Raw genomic sequence first — 13,340 nt, 5'->3', positions numbered from 1 at the left:
AAACAGCCTTCCGGTCACAAAAACACCCTTCGACCATTACCCTTTGTTTCCTGCCTCTGAGCCAATTTTGGATCCAACTTGCCACTTTGCCTTGGATCCCATGGGCTTTTACTTTCGTGACCAATCTGGCATGCGGGACCTTATCAAAAGCCTTGCTAAAATCCATATAGACTACATCAAAGGCACTACCCTCATCGACCCTCCTTGTTACCTCCTCGAAAAATTGAATTGCGTTAGTCAGACACGACCTTCCGTTAAGAAATCCATGCTGACTGTCCCTGATTAATCCGTGTCTTTCTAAATGAAGATTTCTCCTGTCCCTCAGAACTTTTTCCAATAATTTTCCCACCACCGAGGTTAGGCTGACTGGCCTGTAATTATGCGGTCTATCCCTCTCTCCCTTTTGAAAGAACGGTAGCACGTTAGCAGTCCTCCAGTGGTCGGGCACCACACCTGTAGCCAGAGAGGATTGTAAAATGATGGTGAGAGCCTGTGCTATTTGGTGTCTTACTTCTCTTAAGAGTGTGGGATAGATTTGATGCGGGCCTGGGTATTTGTCCAGTTTGAAAGATGCTACAGCCCTTAAGACTTGGTGTTTGAGCATGTTTATTTGATGTAATATTTGAATAGAAGGCAATGAAGGGTTGGGCTTGTAGTTTGTTTGTGTGGGAGGCAGAGCAGCAAGAAGAGGTGGAGGGGGGGTGGGGGGTTGCGGGAGGAGTAAAATTTGTAAATGTAAATTGAGTGTTGAATACTTGTATGAATGCGTAGAAGAGAAAAAAATGGGCGACAGCTTTAAGTAAAGAGAAAGCCAGCCAGCATATGCCTACGGCCATACTAGTCTGAATGCGCCCGATCTCGTCTGATCTCGGAAGTCTAAGCAGAGTCAGGCCTGGTTAGTACTTGGATGGGAGACTGCCTGGGAATACCAGGTGCAGTAGGCTTTTGCTGCCGCCACAGGCTGCTCAACGTTTTGCACACACACGCGCACACACTGCTCTTAATCAATCAACATCCTTTTTGCTGCTCTCTCTCTCTCTCTCTCTCGCTTTCCTTTGACCATTTCTTCGCTGCACATTCTCCTGCTGCTACACAAATGCAAGGGGCTCCAGACACAGGGCCGAAATAAGCAGAAGAAGAAAATAAGATAGCCAAAATACACACACTGGCGGAGGGCCACCAGGACACAGCAGCAGAGAGGAGAGACAAGGTGCATAGAAAACTCGGAGGGACAAACAGCAACAGAACAAAGAAGAATGTAGAAAGAGCAGCAGTTAAATTCAGGAAAAAAGCAAAGCCAACTAGCATGCTGTTGAAATGCATGTGTGTTAATGCGAGGAGTGTTACAAATAAGATTGACGAGTTGCAGGCGCAAGTTGCCACATGGGGTTATGCAATAGTAGCCATAACGGAGACCTGGCTTCAAAATGGGCGGAATTGGAAACTAAACAATCCTGGCTACAATGTAATAACATTTGTAGAAGTCGTGTGGGCAGATGTCACATGATCAGGCAGAATCATAGAAATTTACAGCACAGAAGGAGGCCATTCGGCCCATCTTGTCCGTGCCAGCCGACAAAGAGCAATCCACCCAAATCCCACTTTACAGCACTTGGTCCGTAGCCTTGTAGGTTACGGCAGTTCAAGTGCATATCCAAGTACTTTTTAAACGTGATGAGGGTTTCTGCCTCTACCACCCTTTCAGGCAGTGCATTCCAGACCCCCACCATTCACTGGGTGAAAAAATGTCTCCTCAAATTCCCTGTAAACCTCCTACCAATTACTTGAAATCTATTATTGACCCTTCTGCTAAGGGAAATAGGTCCTTCCTATCCACTCTATCTCGGCCCCTCATAATTTTACACACCTCAATTAGGTCTCGCCTCAGCCTCCTGTGTTCCAAAGAAAACAACCCCAGCCTATCCAATCTTTCCTCATAACTAAAATTCCCCAGCCCAGGCAACATCCTCGGAAATCTCCTCTGCACCTTCTCTAGTGCAATCGCATCCTTCTTGTAATGTGGTGACCAGAACTGCACGCGGCACTCTAGCTGCGGCCTAACTAGTGTTTTATACAGTTGAAGCATAACCTCCCCGCTCTTATATTCTACGCCTCGGCTAATAAAGGCAAGTATCCCGTATGCCTGCTTAACCACTTTATCTACCTGTCCTGCTACCTTCAGGGATCTGTGGACATGCACTCCAAGGTCCCGCTGATCCTCTGCATTTCTCAGTGTCCTACCATTTATTGTGTATTCCAACTGAATTCCATTTGCCACTGTTCTGCCCACTAGACGAGTCCATTGATATCTTCCTGCAGTCTACAGCATTCTGTTTCATTATTAACCACACGGCCAATTTTTGTATCATCTGCAAACTTCTTAATCATACTTCCTACATTCAAATCCAAATCATTGATATATACCAGAAAAAGCAAAGGGCCCAGTACTGAGTCGGTGCAGGCTCGATGGGCCGAAATGGCCTCTATCTGCACTGTGGGGTTTCTGTGATTCTGTGAGCCCTGCGGAACCCCACTGGAAACAGCCTTCCGGTCACAAAAACACCCTTCGACCATTACCCTTTGTTTCCTGCCTCTGAGCCAATTTTGGATCCAACTTGCCACTTTGCCTTGGATCCCATGGGCTTTTACTTTCGTGACCAATCTGGCATGCGGGACCTTATCAAAAGCCTTGCTAAAATCCATATAGACTACATCAAAGGCACTACCCTCATCGACCCTCCTTGTTACCTCCTCGAAAAATTGAATTGCGTTAGTCAGACACGACCTTCCGTTAAGAAATCCATGCTGACTGTCCCTGATTAATCCGTGTCTTTCTAAATGAAGATTTCTCCTGTCCCTCAGAACTTTTTCCAATAATTTTCCCACCACCGAGGTTAGGCTGACTGGCCTGTAATTATGCGGTCTATCCCTCTCTCCCTTTTGAAAGAACGGTAGCACGTTAGCAGTCCTCCAGTGGTCGGGCACCACACCTGTAGCCAGAGAGGATTGTAAAATGATGGTGAGAGCCTGTGCTATTTGGTGTCTTACTTCTCTTAAGAGTGTGGGATAGATTTGATGCGGGCCTGGGTATTTGTCCAGTTTGAAAGATGCTACAGCCCTTAAGACTTGGTGTTTGAGCATGTTTATTTGATGTAATATTTGAATAGAAGGCAATGAAGGGTTGGGCTTGTAGTTTGTTTGTGTGGGAGGCAGAGCAGCAAGAAGAGGTGGAGGGGGGGTGGGGGGTTGCGGGAGGAGTAAAATTTGTAAATGTAAATTGAGTGTTGAATACTTGTATGAATGCGTAGAAGAGAAAAAAATGGGCGACAGCTTTAAGTAAAGAGAAAGCCAGCTAGCATATGCCTACGGCCATACTAGTCTGAATACGCCCGATCTCGTCTGATCTCGGAAGCTAAGCAGAGTCAGGCCTGGTTAGTACTTGGATGGGAGACCGCCTGGGAATACCGGGTGCAGTAGGCTTTTGCTGCCGCCACAGGCTGCTCAACGTTTTGCACACACACGCGCACACACTGCTCTTAATCAATCAACATCCTTTTTGCTGCTCTCTCTCTCTCTGTCTGTCTCTCTCTCTCGCTTTCCTTTGACCATTTCTTCGCTGCACATTCTCCTGCTGCTACACAAATGCAAGGGGCTCCAGACACAGGGCCGAAATAAGCAGAAGAAGAAAATAAGATAGCCAAAATACACACACTGGCGGAGGGCCACCAGGACACAGCAGCAGAGAGGAGAGACAAGGTGCATAGAAAACTCGGAGGGACAAACAGCAACAGAACAAAGAAGAATGTAGAAAGAGCAGCAGTTAAATTCAGGAAAAAAGCAAAGCCAACTAGCATGCTGTTGAAATGCATGTGTGTTAATGCGAGGAGCGTTACAAATAAGATTGACGAGTTGCAGGCGCAAGTTGCCACATGGGGTTATGCAATAGTAGCTATAACGGAGACCTGGCTTCAAAATGGGCGGAATTGGAAACTAAACAATCCTGGCTACAATGTAATAACATTTGTAGAAGTCGTGTGGGCAGATGTCACATGATCAGGCAGAATCATAGAAATTTACAGCACAGAAGGAGGCCATTCGGCCCATCTTGTCCGTGCCAGCCGACAAAGAGCAATCCACCCAAATCCCACTTTACAGCACTTGGTCCGTAGCCTTGTAGGTTACGGCAGTTCAAGTGCATATCCAAGTACTTTTTAAACGTGATGAGGGTTTCTGCCTCTACCACCCTTTCAGGCAGTGCATTCCAGACCCCCACCATTCACTGGGTGAAAAAATGTCTCCTCAAATTCCCTGTAAACCTCCTACCAATTACTTGAAATCTATTATTGACCCTTCTGCTAAGGGAAATAGGTCCTTCCTATCCACTCTATCTCGGCCCCTCATAATTTTACACACCTCAATTAGGTCTCGCCTCAGCCTCCTGTGTTCCAAGGAAAACAACCCCAGCCTATCCAATCTTTCCTCATAACTAAAATTCCCCAGCCCAGGCAACATCCTCGGAAATCTCCTCTGCACCTTCTCTCGTGCAATCGCATCCTTCTTGTAATGTGGTGACCAGAACTGCACGCGGCACTCTAGCTGCGGCCTAACTAGTGTTTTATACAGTTGAAGCATAACCACCCCGCTCTTATATTCTACGCCTCGGCTAATAAAGGCAAGTATCCCGTATGCCTGCTTAACCACTTTATCTACCTGTCCTGCTACCTTCAGGGATCTGTGGACATGCACTCCAAGGTCCCGCTGATCCTCTGCATTTCTCAGTGTCCTACCATTTATTGTGTATTCCAACTGAATTCCATTTGCCACTGTTCTGCCCACTAGACGAGTCCATTGATATCTTCCTGCAGTCTACAGCATTCTGTTTCATTATTAACCACACGGCCAATTTTTGTATCATCTGCAAACTTCTTAATCATACTTCCTACATTCAAATCCAAATCATTGATATATACCAGAAAAAGCAAAGGGCCCAGTACTGAGTCAGTGCAGGCTCGATGGGCCGAAATGGCCTCTATCTGCACTGTGGGGTTTCTGTGATTCTGTGAGCCCTGCGGAACCCCACTGGAAACAGCCTTCCGGTCACAAAAACACCCTTCGACCATTACCCTTTGTTTCCTGCCTCTGAGCCAATTTTGGATCCAACTTGCCACTTTGCCTTGGATCCCATGGGCTTTTACTTTCGTGACCAATCTGGCATGCGGGACCTTATCAAAAGCCTTGCTAAAATCCATATAGACTACATCAAAGGCACTACCCTCATCGACCCTCCTTGTTACCTCCTCGAAAAATTGAATTGCGTTAGTCAGACACGACCTTCCGTTAAGAAATCCATGCTGACTGTCCCTGATTAATCCGTGTCTTTCTAAATGAAGATTTCTCCTGTCCCTCAGAACTTTTTCCAATAATTTTCCCACCACCGAGGTTAGGCTGACTGGCCTGTAATTATGCGGTCTATCCCTCTCTCCCTTTTGAAAGAACGGTAGCACGTTAGCAGTCCTCCAGTGGTCGGGCACCACACCTGTAGCCAGAGAGGATTGTAAAATGATGGTGAGAGCCTGTGCTATTTGGTGTCTTACTTCTCTTAAGAGTGTGGGATAGATTTGATGCGGGCCTGGGTATTTGTCCAGTTTGAAAGATGCTACAGCCCTTAAGACTTGGTGTTTGAGCATGTTTATTTGATGTAATATTTGAATAGAAGGCAATGAAGGGTTGGGCTTGTAGTTTGTTTGTGTGGGAGGCAGAGCAGCAAGAAGAGGTGGAGGGGGGGTGGGGGGTTGCGGGAGGAGTAAAATTTGTAAATGTAAATTGAGTGTTGAATACTTGTATGAATGCGTAGAAGAGAAAAAAATGGGCGACAGCTTTAAGTAAAGAGAAAGCCAGCCAGCATATGCCTACGGCCATACTAGTCTGAATGCGCCCGATCTCGTCTGATCTCGTGAAGCTAAGCAGAGTCAGGCCTGGTTAGTACTTGGATGGGAGACTGCCTGGGAATACCAGGTGCAGTAGGCTTTTGCTGCCGCCACAGGCTGCTCAACGTTTTGCACACACACGCGCACACACTGCTCTTAATCAATCAACATCCTTTTTGCTGCTCTCTCTCTCTCTCTCTCTCGCTTTCCTTTGACCATTTCTTCGCTGCACATTCTCCTGCTGCTACACAAATGCAAGGGGCTCCAGACACAGGGCCGAAATAAGCAGAAGAAGAAAATAAGATAGCCAAAATACACACACTGGCGGAGGGCCACCAGGACACAGCAGCAGAGAGGAGAGACAAGGTGCATAGAAAACTCGGAGGGACAAACAGCAACAGAACAAAGAAGAATGTAGAAAGAGCAGCAGTTAAATTCAGGAAAAAAGCAAAGCCAACTAGCATGCTGTTGAAATGCATGTGTGTTAATGCGAGGAGTGTTACAAATAAGATTGACGAGTTGCAGGCGCAAGTTGCCACATGGGGTTATGCAATAGTAGCCATAACGGAGACCTGGCTTCAAAATGGGCGGAATTGGAAACTAAACAATCCTGGCTACAATGTAATAACATTTGTAGAAGTCGTGTGGGCAGATGTCACATGATCAGGCAGAATCATAGAAATTTACAGCACAGAAGGAGGCCATTCGGCCCATCTTGTCCGTGCCAGCCGACAAAGAGCAATCCACCCAAATCCCACTTTACAGCACTTGGTCCGTAGCCTTGTAGGTTACGGCAGTTCAAGTGCATATCCAAGTACTTTTTAAACGTGATGAGGGTTTCTGCCTCTACCACCCTTTCAGGCAGTGCATTCCAGACCCCCACCATTCACTGGGTGAAAAAATGTCTCCTCAAATTCCCTGTAAACCTCCTACCAATTACTTGAAATCTATTATTGACCCTTCTGCTAAGGGAAATAGGTCCTTCCTATCCACTCTATCTCGGCCCCTCATAGTTTTACACACCTCAATTAGGTCTCGCCTCAGCCTCCTGTGTTCCAAAGAAAACAACCCCAGCCTATCCAATCTTTCCTCATAACTAAAATTCCCCAGCCCAGGCAACATCCTCGGAAATCTCCTCTGCACCTTCTCTAGTGCAATCGCATCCTTCTTGTAATGTGGTGACCAGAACTGCACGCGGCACTCTAGCTGCGGCCTAACTAGTGTTTTATACAGTTGAAGCATAACCTCCCCGCTCTTATATTCTACGCCTCGGCTAATAAAGGCAAGTATCCCGTATGCCTGCTTAACCACTTTATCTACCTGTCCTGCTACCTTCAGGGATCTGTGGACATGCACGCCAAGGTCCCGCTGATCCTTTGCATTTCTCAGTGTCCTACCATTTATTGTGTATTCCAACTGAATTCCATTTGCCACTGTTCTGCCCACTAGACGAGTCCATTGATATCTTCCTGCAGTCTACAGCATTCTGTTTCATTATTAACCACACGGCCAATTTTTGTATCATCTGCAAACTTCTTAATCATACTTCCTACATTCAAATCCAAATCATTGATATATACCAGAAAAAGCAAAGGGCCCAGTACTGAGTCAGTGCAGGCTCGATGGGCCGAAATGGCCTCTATCTGCACTGTGGGGTTTCTGTGATTCTGTGAGCCCTGCGGAACCCCACTGGAAACAGCCTTCCGGTCACAAAAACACCCTTCGACCATTACCCTTTGTTTCCTGCCTCTGAGCCAATTTTGGATCCAACTTGCCACTTTGCCTTGGATCCCATGGGCTTTTACTTTCGTGACCAATCTGGCATGCGGGACCTTATCAAAAGCCTTGCTAAAATCCATATAGACTACATCAAAGGCACTACCCTCATCGACCCTCCTTGTTACCTCCTCGAAAAATTGAATTGCGTTAGTCAGACACGACCTTCCGTTAAGAAATCCATGCTGACTGTCCCTGATTAATCCGTGTCTTTCTAAATGAAGATTTCTCCTGTCCCTCAGAACTTTTTCCAATAATTTTCCCACCACCGAGGTTAGGCTGACTGGCCTGTAATTATGCGGTCTATCCCTCTCTCCCTTTTGAAAGAACGGTAGCACGTTAGCAGTCCTCCAGTGGTCGGGCACCACACCTGTAGCCAGAGAGGATTGTAAAATGATGGTGAGAGCCTGTGCTATTTGGTGTCTTACTTCTCTTAAGAGTGTGGGATAGATTTGATGCGGGCCTGGGTATTTGTCCAGTTTGAAAGATGCTACAGCCCTTAAGACTTGGTGTTTGAGCATGTTTATTTGATGTAATATTTGAATAGAAGGCAATGAAGGGTTGCGCTTGTAGTTTGTTTGTGTGGGAGGCAGAGCAGCAAGAAGAGGTGGAGGGGGGGTGGGGGGTTGCGGGAGGAGTAAAATTTGTAAATGTAAATTGAGTGTTGAATACTTGTATGAATGCGTAGAAGAGAAAAAAATGGGCGACAGCTTTAAGTAAAGAGAAAGCCAGCTAGCCTATGCCTACGGCCATACTAGTCTGAATACGCCCGATCTCGTCTGATCTCGGAAGCTAAGCAGAGTTAGGCCTGGTTAGTACTTGGATGGGAGACTGCCTGGGAATACCGGGTGCAGTAGGCTTTTGCTGCCGCCACAGGCTGCTCAACGTTTTGCACACACACGCGCACACACTGCTCTTAATCAATCAACATCCTTTTTGCTGCTCTTTCTCTCTCTCTCTCTCTCTCTCTCTCGCTTTCCTTTGACCATTTCTTCGCTGCACATTCTCCTGCTGCTACACAAATGCAAGGGGCTCCAGACACAGGGCCGAAATAAGCAGAAGAAGAAAATAAGATAGCCAAAATACACACACTGGCGGAGGGCCACCAGGACACAGCAGCAGAGAGGAGAGACAAGGTGCATAGAAAACTCGGAGGGACAAACAGCAACAGAACAAAGAAGAATGTAGAAAGAGCAGCAGTTAAATTCAGGAAAAAAGCAAAGCCAACTAGCATGCTGTTGAAATGCATGTGTGTTAATGCGAGGAGCGTTACAAATAAGATTGACGAGTTGCAGGCGCAAGTTGCCACATGGGGTTATGCAATAGTAGCCATAACGGAGACCTGGCTTCAAAATGGGCGGAATTGGAAACTAAACAATCCTGGCTACAATGTAATAACATTTGTAGAAGTCGTGTGGGCAGATGTCACATGATCAGGCAGAATCATAGAAATTTACAGCACAGAAGGAGGCCATTCGGCCCATCTTGTCCGTGCCAGCCGACAAAGAGCAATCCACCCAAATCCCACTTTACAGCACTTGGTCCGTAGCCTTGTAGGTTACGGCAGTTCAAGTGCATATCCAAGTACTTTTTAAACGTGATGAGGGTTTCTGCCTCTACCACCCTTTCAGGCAGTGCATTCCAGACCCCCACCATTCACTGGGTGAAAAAATGTCTCCTCAAATTCCCTGTAAACCTCCTACCAATTACTTGAAATCTATTATTGACCCTTCTGCTAAGGGAAATAGGTCCTTCCTATCCACTCTATCTCGGCCCCTCATAATTTTACACACCTCAATTAGGTCTCGCCTCAGCCTCCTGTGTTCCAAAGAAAACAACCCCAGCCTATCCAATCTTTCCTCATAACTAAAATTCCCCAGCCCAGGCAACATCCTCGGAAATCTCCTCTGCACCTTCTCTAGTGCAATCGCATCCTTCTTGTAATGTGGTGACCAGAACTGCACGCGGCACTCTAGCTGCGGCCTAACTAGTGTTTTATACAGTTGAAGCATAAGCTCCCCGCTCTTATATTCTACGCCTCGGCTAATAAAGGCAAGTATCCCGTATGCCTGCTTAACCACTTTATCTACCTGTCCTGCTACCTTCAGGGATCTGTGGACATGCACTCCAAGGTCCCGCTGATCCTCTGCATTTCTCAGTGTCCTACCATTTATTGTGTATTCCAACTGAATTCCATTTGCCACTGTTCTGCCCACTAGACGAGTCCATTGATATCTTCCTGCAGTCTACAGCATTCTGTTTCATTATTAACCACACGGCCAATTTTTGTATCATCTGCAAACTTCTTAATCATACTTCCTACATTCAAATCCAAATCATTGATATATACCAGAAAAAGCAAAGGGCCCAGTACTGAGTCGGTGCAGGCTCGATGGGCTGAAATGGCCTCTATCTGCACTGTGGGGTTTCTGTGATTCTGTGAGCCCTGCGGAACCCCACTGGAAACAGCCTTCCGGTCACAAAAACACCCTTCGACCATTACCCTTTGTTTCCTGCCTCTGAGCCAATTTTGGATCCAACTTGCCACTTTGCCTTGGATCCCATGGGCTTTTACTTTCGTGACCAATCTGGCATGCGGGACCTTATCAAAAGCCTTGCTAAAATCCATATAGACTACATCAAAGGCACTACCCTCATCGACCCTCCTTGTTACCTCCTCGAAAAATTGAATTGCGTTAGTCAGACACGACCTTCCGTTAAGAAATCCATGCTGACTGTCCCTGATTAATCCGTGTCTTTCTAAATGAAGATTTCTCCTGTCCCTCAGAACTTTTTCCAATAATTTTCCCACCACCGAGGTTAGGCTGACTGGCCTGTAATTATGCGGTCTATCCCTCTCTCCCTTTTGAAAGAACGGTAGCACGTTAGCAGTCCTCCAGTGGTCGGGCACCACACCTGTAGCCAGAGAGGATTGTAAAATGATGGTGAGAGCCTGTGCTATTTGGTGTCTTACTTCTCTTAAGAGTGTGGGATAGATTTGATGCGGGCCTGGGTATTTGTCCAGTTTGAAAGATGCTACAGCCCTTAAGACTTGGTGTTTGAGCATGTTTATTTGATGTAATATTTGAATAGAAGGCAATGAAGGGTTGGGCTTGTAGTTTGTTTGTGTGGGAGGCAGAGCAGCAAGAAGAGGTGGAGGGGGGGTGGGGGGTTGCGGGAGGAGTAAAATTTGTAAATGTAAATTGAGTGTTGAATACTTGTATGAATGCGTAGAAGAGAAAAAAATGGGCGACAGCTTTAAGTAAAGAGAAAGCCAGCTAGCATATGCCTGCGGCCATACTAGTCTGAATGCGCCCGATCTTGTCTGATCTCGGAAACTAAGCAGAGTCAGGCCTGGTTAGTACTTGGATGGGAGACTGCCTGGGAATACCAGGTGCAGTAGGTTTTTGCTGCCGCCACAGGCTGCTCAACGTTTTGCACACACGCGCACACACTGCTCTTAATCAATCAACATCCTTTTTGCTGCTCTCTCTCTCTCTCTCTCTCGCTTTCCTTTGACCATTTCTTCGCTGCACATTCTCCTGCTGCTACACAAATGCAAGGGGCTCCAGACACAGGGCCGAAATAAGCAGAAGAAGAAAATAAGATAGCCAAAATACACACACTGGCGGAGGGCCACCAGGACACAGCAGCAGAGAGGAGAGACAAGGTGCATAGAAAACTCGGAGGGACAAACAGCAACAGAACAAAGAAGAATGTAGAAAGAGCAGCAGTTAAATTCAGGAAAAAAGCAAAGCCAACTAGCATGCTGTTGAAATGCATGTGTGTTAATGCGAGGAGTGTTACAAATAAGATTGACGAGTTGCAGGCGCAAGTTGCCACATGGGGTTATGCAATAGTAGCCATAACGGAGACCTGGCTTCAAAATGGGCGGAATTGGAAACTAAACAATCCTGGCTACAATGTAATAACATTTGTAGAAGTCGTGTGGGCAGATGTCACATGATCAGGCAGAATCATAGAAATTTACAGCACAGAAGGAGGCCATTCGGCCCATCTTGTCCGTGCCAGCCGACAAAGACCAATCCACCCAAATCCCACTTTACAGCACTTGGTCCGTAGCCTTGTAGGTTACGGCAGTTCAAGTGCATATCCAAGTACTTTTTAAACGTGATGAGGGTTTCTGCCTCTACCACCCTTTCAGGCAGTGCATTCCAGACCCCCACCATTCACTGGGTGAAAAAATGTCTCCTCAAATTCCCTGTAAACCTCCTACCAATTACTTGAAATCTATTATTGACCCTTCTGCTAAGGGAAATAGGTCCTTCCTATCCACTCTATCTCGGCCCCTCATAATTTTACACACCTCAATTAGGTCTCGCCTCAGCCTCCTGTGTTCCAAAGAAAACAACCCCAGCCTATCCAATCTTTCCTCATAACTAAAATTCCCCAGCCCAGGCAACATCCTCGGAAATCTCCTCTGCACCTTCTCTAGTGCAATCGCATCCTTCTTGTAATGTGGTGACCAGAACTGCACGCGGCACTCTAGCTGCGGCCTAACTAGTGTTTTATACAGTTGAAGCATAACCTCCCCGCTCTTATATTCTACGCCTCGGCTAATAAAGGCAAGTATCCCGTATGCCTGCTTAACCACTTTATCTACCTGTCCTGCTACCTTCAGGGATCTGTGGACATGCACGCCAAGGTCCCGCTGATCCTTTGCATTTCTCAGTGTCCTACCATTTATTGTGTATTCCAACTGAATTCCATTTGCCACTGTTCTGCCCACTAGACGAGTCCATTGATATCTTCCTGCAGTCTACAGCATTCTGTTTCATTATTAACCACACGGCCAATTTTTGTATCATCTGCAAACTTCTTAATCATACTTCCTACATTCAAATCCAAATCATTGATATATACCAGAAAAAGCAAAGGGCCCAGTACTGAGTCGGTGCAGGCTCGATGGGCCGAAATGGCCTCTATCTGCACTGTGGGGTTTCTGTGATTCTGTGAGCCCTGCGGAACCCCACTGGAAACAGCCTTCCGGTCACAAAAACACCCTTCGACCATTACCCTTTGTTTCCTGCCTCTGAGCCAATTTTGGATCCAACTTGCCACTTTGCCTTGGATCCCATGGGCTTTTACTTTCGTGACCAATCTGGCATGCGGGACCTTATCAAAAGCCTTGCTAAAATCCATATAGACTACATCAAAGGCACTACCCTCATCGACCCTCCTTGTTACCTCCTCGAAAAATTGAATTGCGTTAGTCAGACACGACCTTCCGTTAAGAAATCCATGCTGACTGTCCCTGATTAATCCGTGTCTTTCTAAATGAAGATTTCTCCTGTCCCTCAGAACTTTTTCCAATAATTTTCCCACCACCGAGGTTAGGCTGACTGTCCTGTAATTATGCGGTCTATCCCTCTCTCCCTTTTGAAAGAACGGTAGCACGTTAGCAGTCCTCCAGTGGTCGGGCACCACACCTGTAGCCAGAGAGGATTGTAAAATGATGGTGAGAGCCTGTGCTATTTGGTGTCTTACTTCTCTTAAGAGTGTGGGATAGATTTGATGCGGGCCTGGGTATTTGTCCAGTTTGAAAGATGCTACAGCCCTTAAGACTTGGTGTTTGAGCATGTTTATTTGATGTAATATTTGAATAGAAGGCAATGA

General features: G+C 46.4%; 2 non-coding genes and 3 pseudogenes across 2 annotated transcripts; all 5 read left to right on the top strand.

Annotated features, from left to right (window-relative positions):
* Nucleotides 1-824: 824 nt before the first annotated feature.
* Nucleotides 825-944, top strand: LOC147104069 (5S ribosomal RNA; annotated as a pseudogene).
* Nucleotides 945-3,361: 2,417 nt separating this feature from the next.
* On the top strand, nucleotides 3,362-3,480 carry LOC147104068 (5S ribosomal RNA). The gene has a single exon (XR_015072614.1). It is a non-coding gene; the product is annotated as a 5S ribosomal RNA (ribosomal RNA).
* Nucleotides 3,481-5,907: 2,427 nt separating this feature from the next.
* Nucleotides 5,908-6,027, top strand: LOC147104067 (5S ribosomal RNA; annotated as a pseudogene).
* A 2,417-nt stretch (nucleotides 6,028-8,444) lies between these two features.
* LOC147104066 (5S ribosomal RNA) lies at nucleotides 8,445-8,563 on the top strand. The gene has a single exon (XR_015072825.1). It is a non-coding gene; the product is annotated as a 5S ribosomal RNA (ribosomal RNA).
* A 2,427-nt stretch (nucleotides 8,564-10,990) lies between these two features.
* Nucleotides 10,991-11,109, top strand: LOC147104065 (5S ribosomal RNA; annotated as a pseudogene).
* The last annotated feature ends 2,231 nt before the right edge of the window (nucleotides 11,110-13,340 follow it).

Source organism: Somniosus microcephalus, chromosome 19 (genome assembly GCF_052327205.1).
Source record: "Somniosus microcephalus isolate GS21.2 chromosome 19, FLI_Smic_1.0, whole genome shotgun sequence".
In the NCBI taxonomy this organism is placed as follows: Eukaryota; Metazoa; Chordata; class Chondrichthyes; order Squaliformes; family Somniosidae; genus Somniosus; species Somniosus microcephalus.
This window is presented reverse-complemented; position numbering and strand designations above follow the sequence as displayed.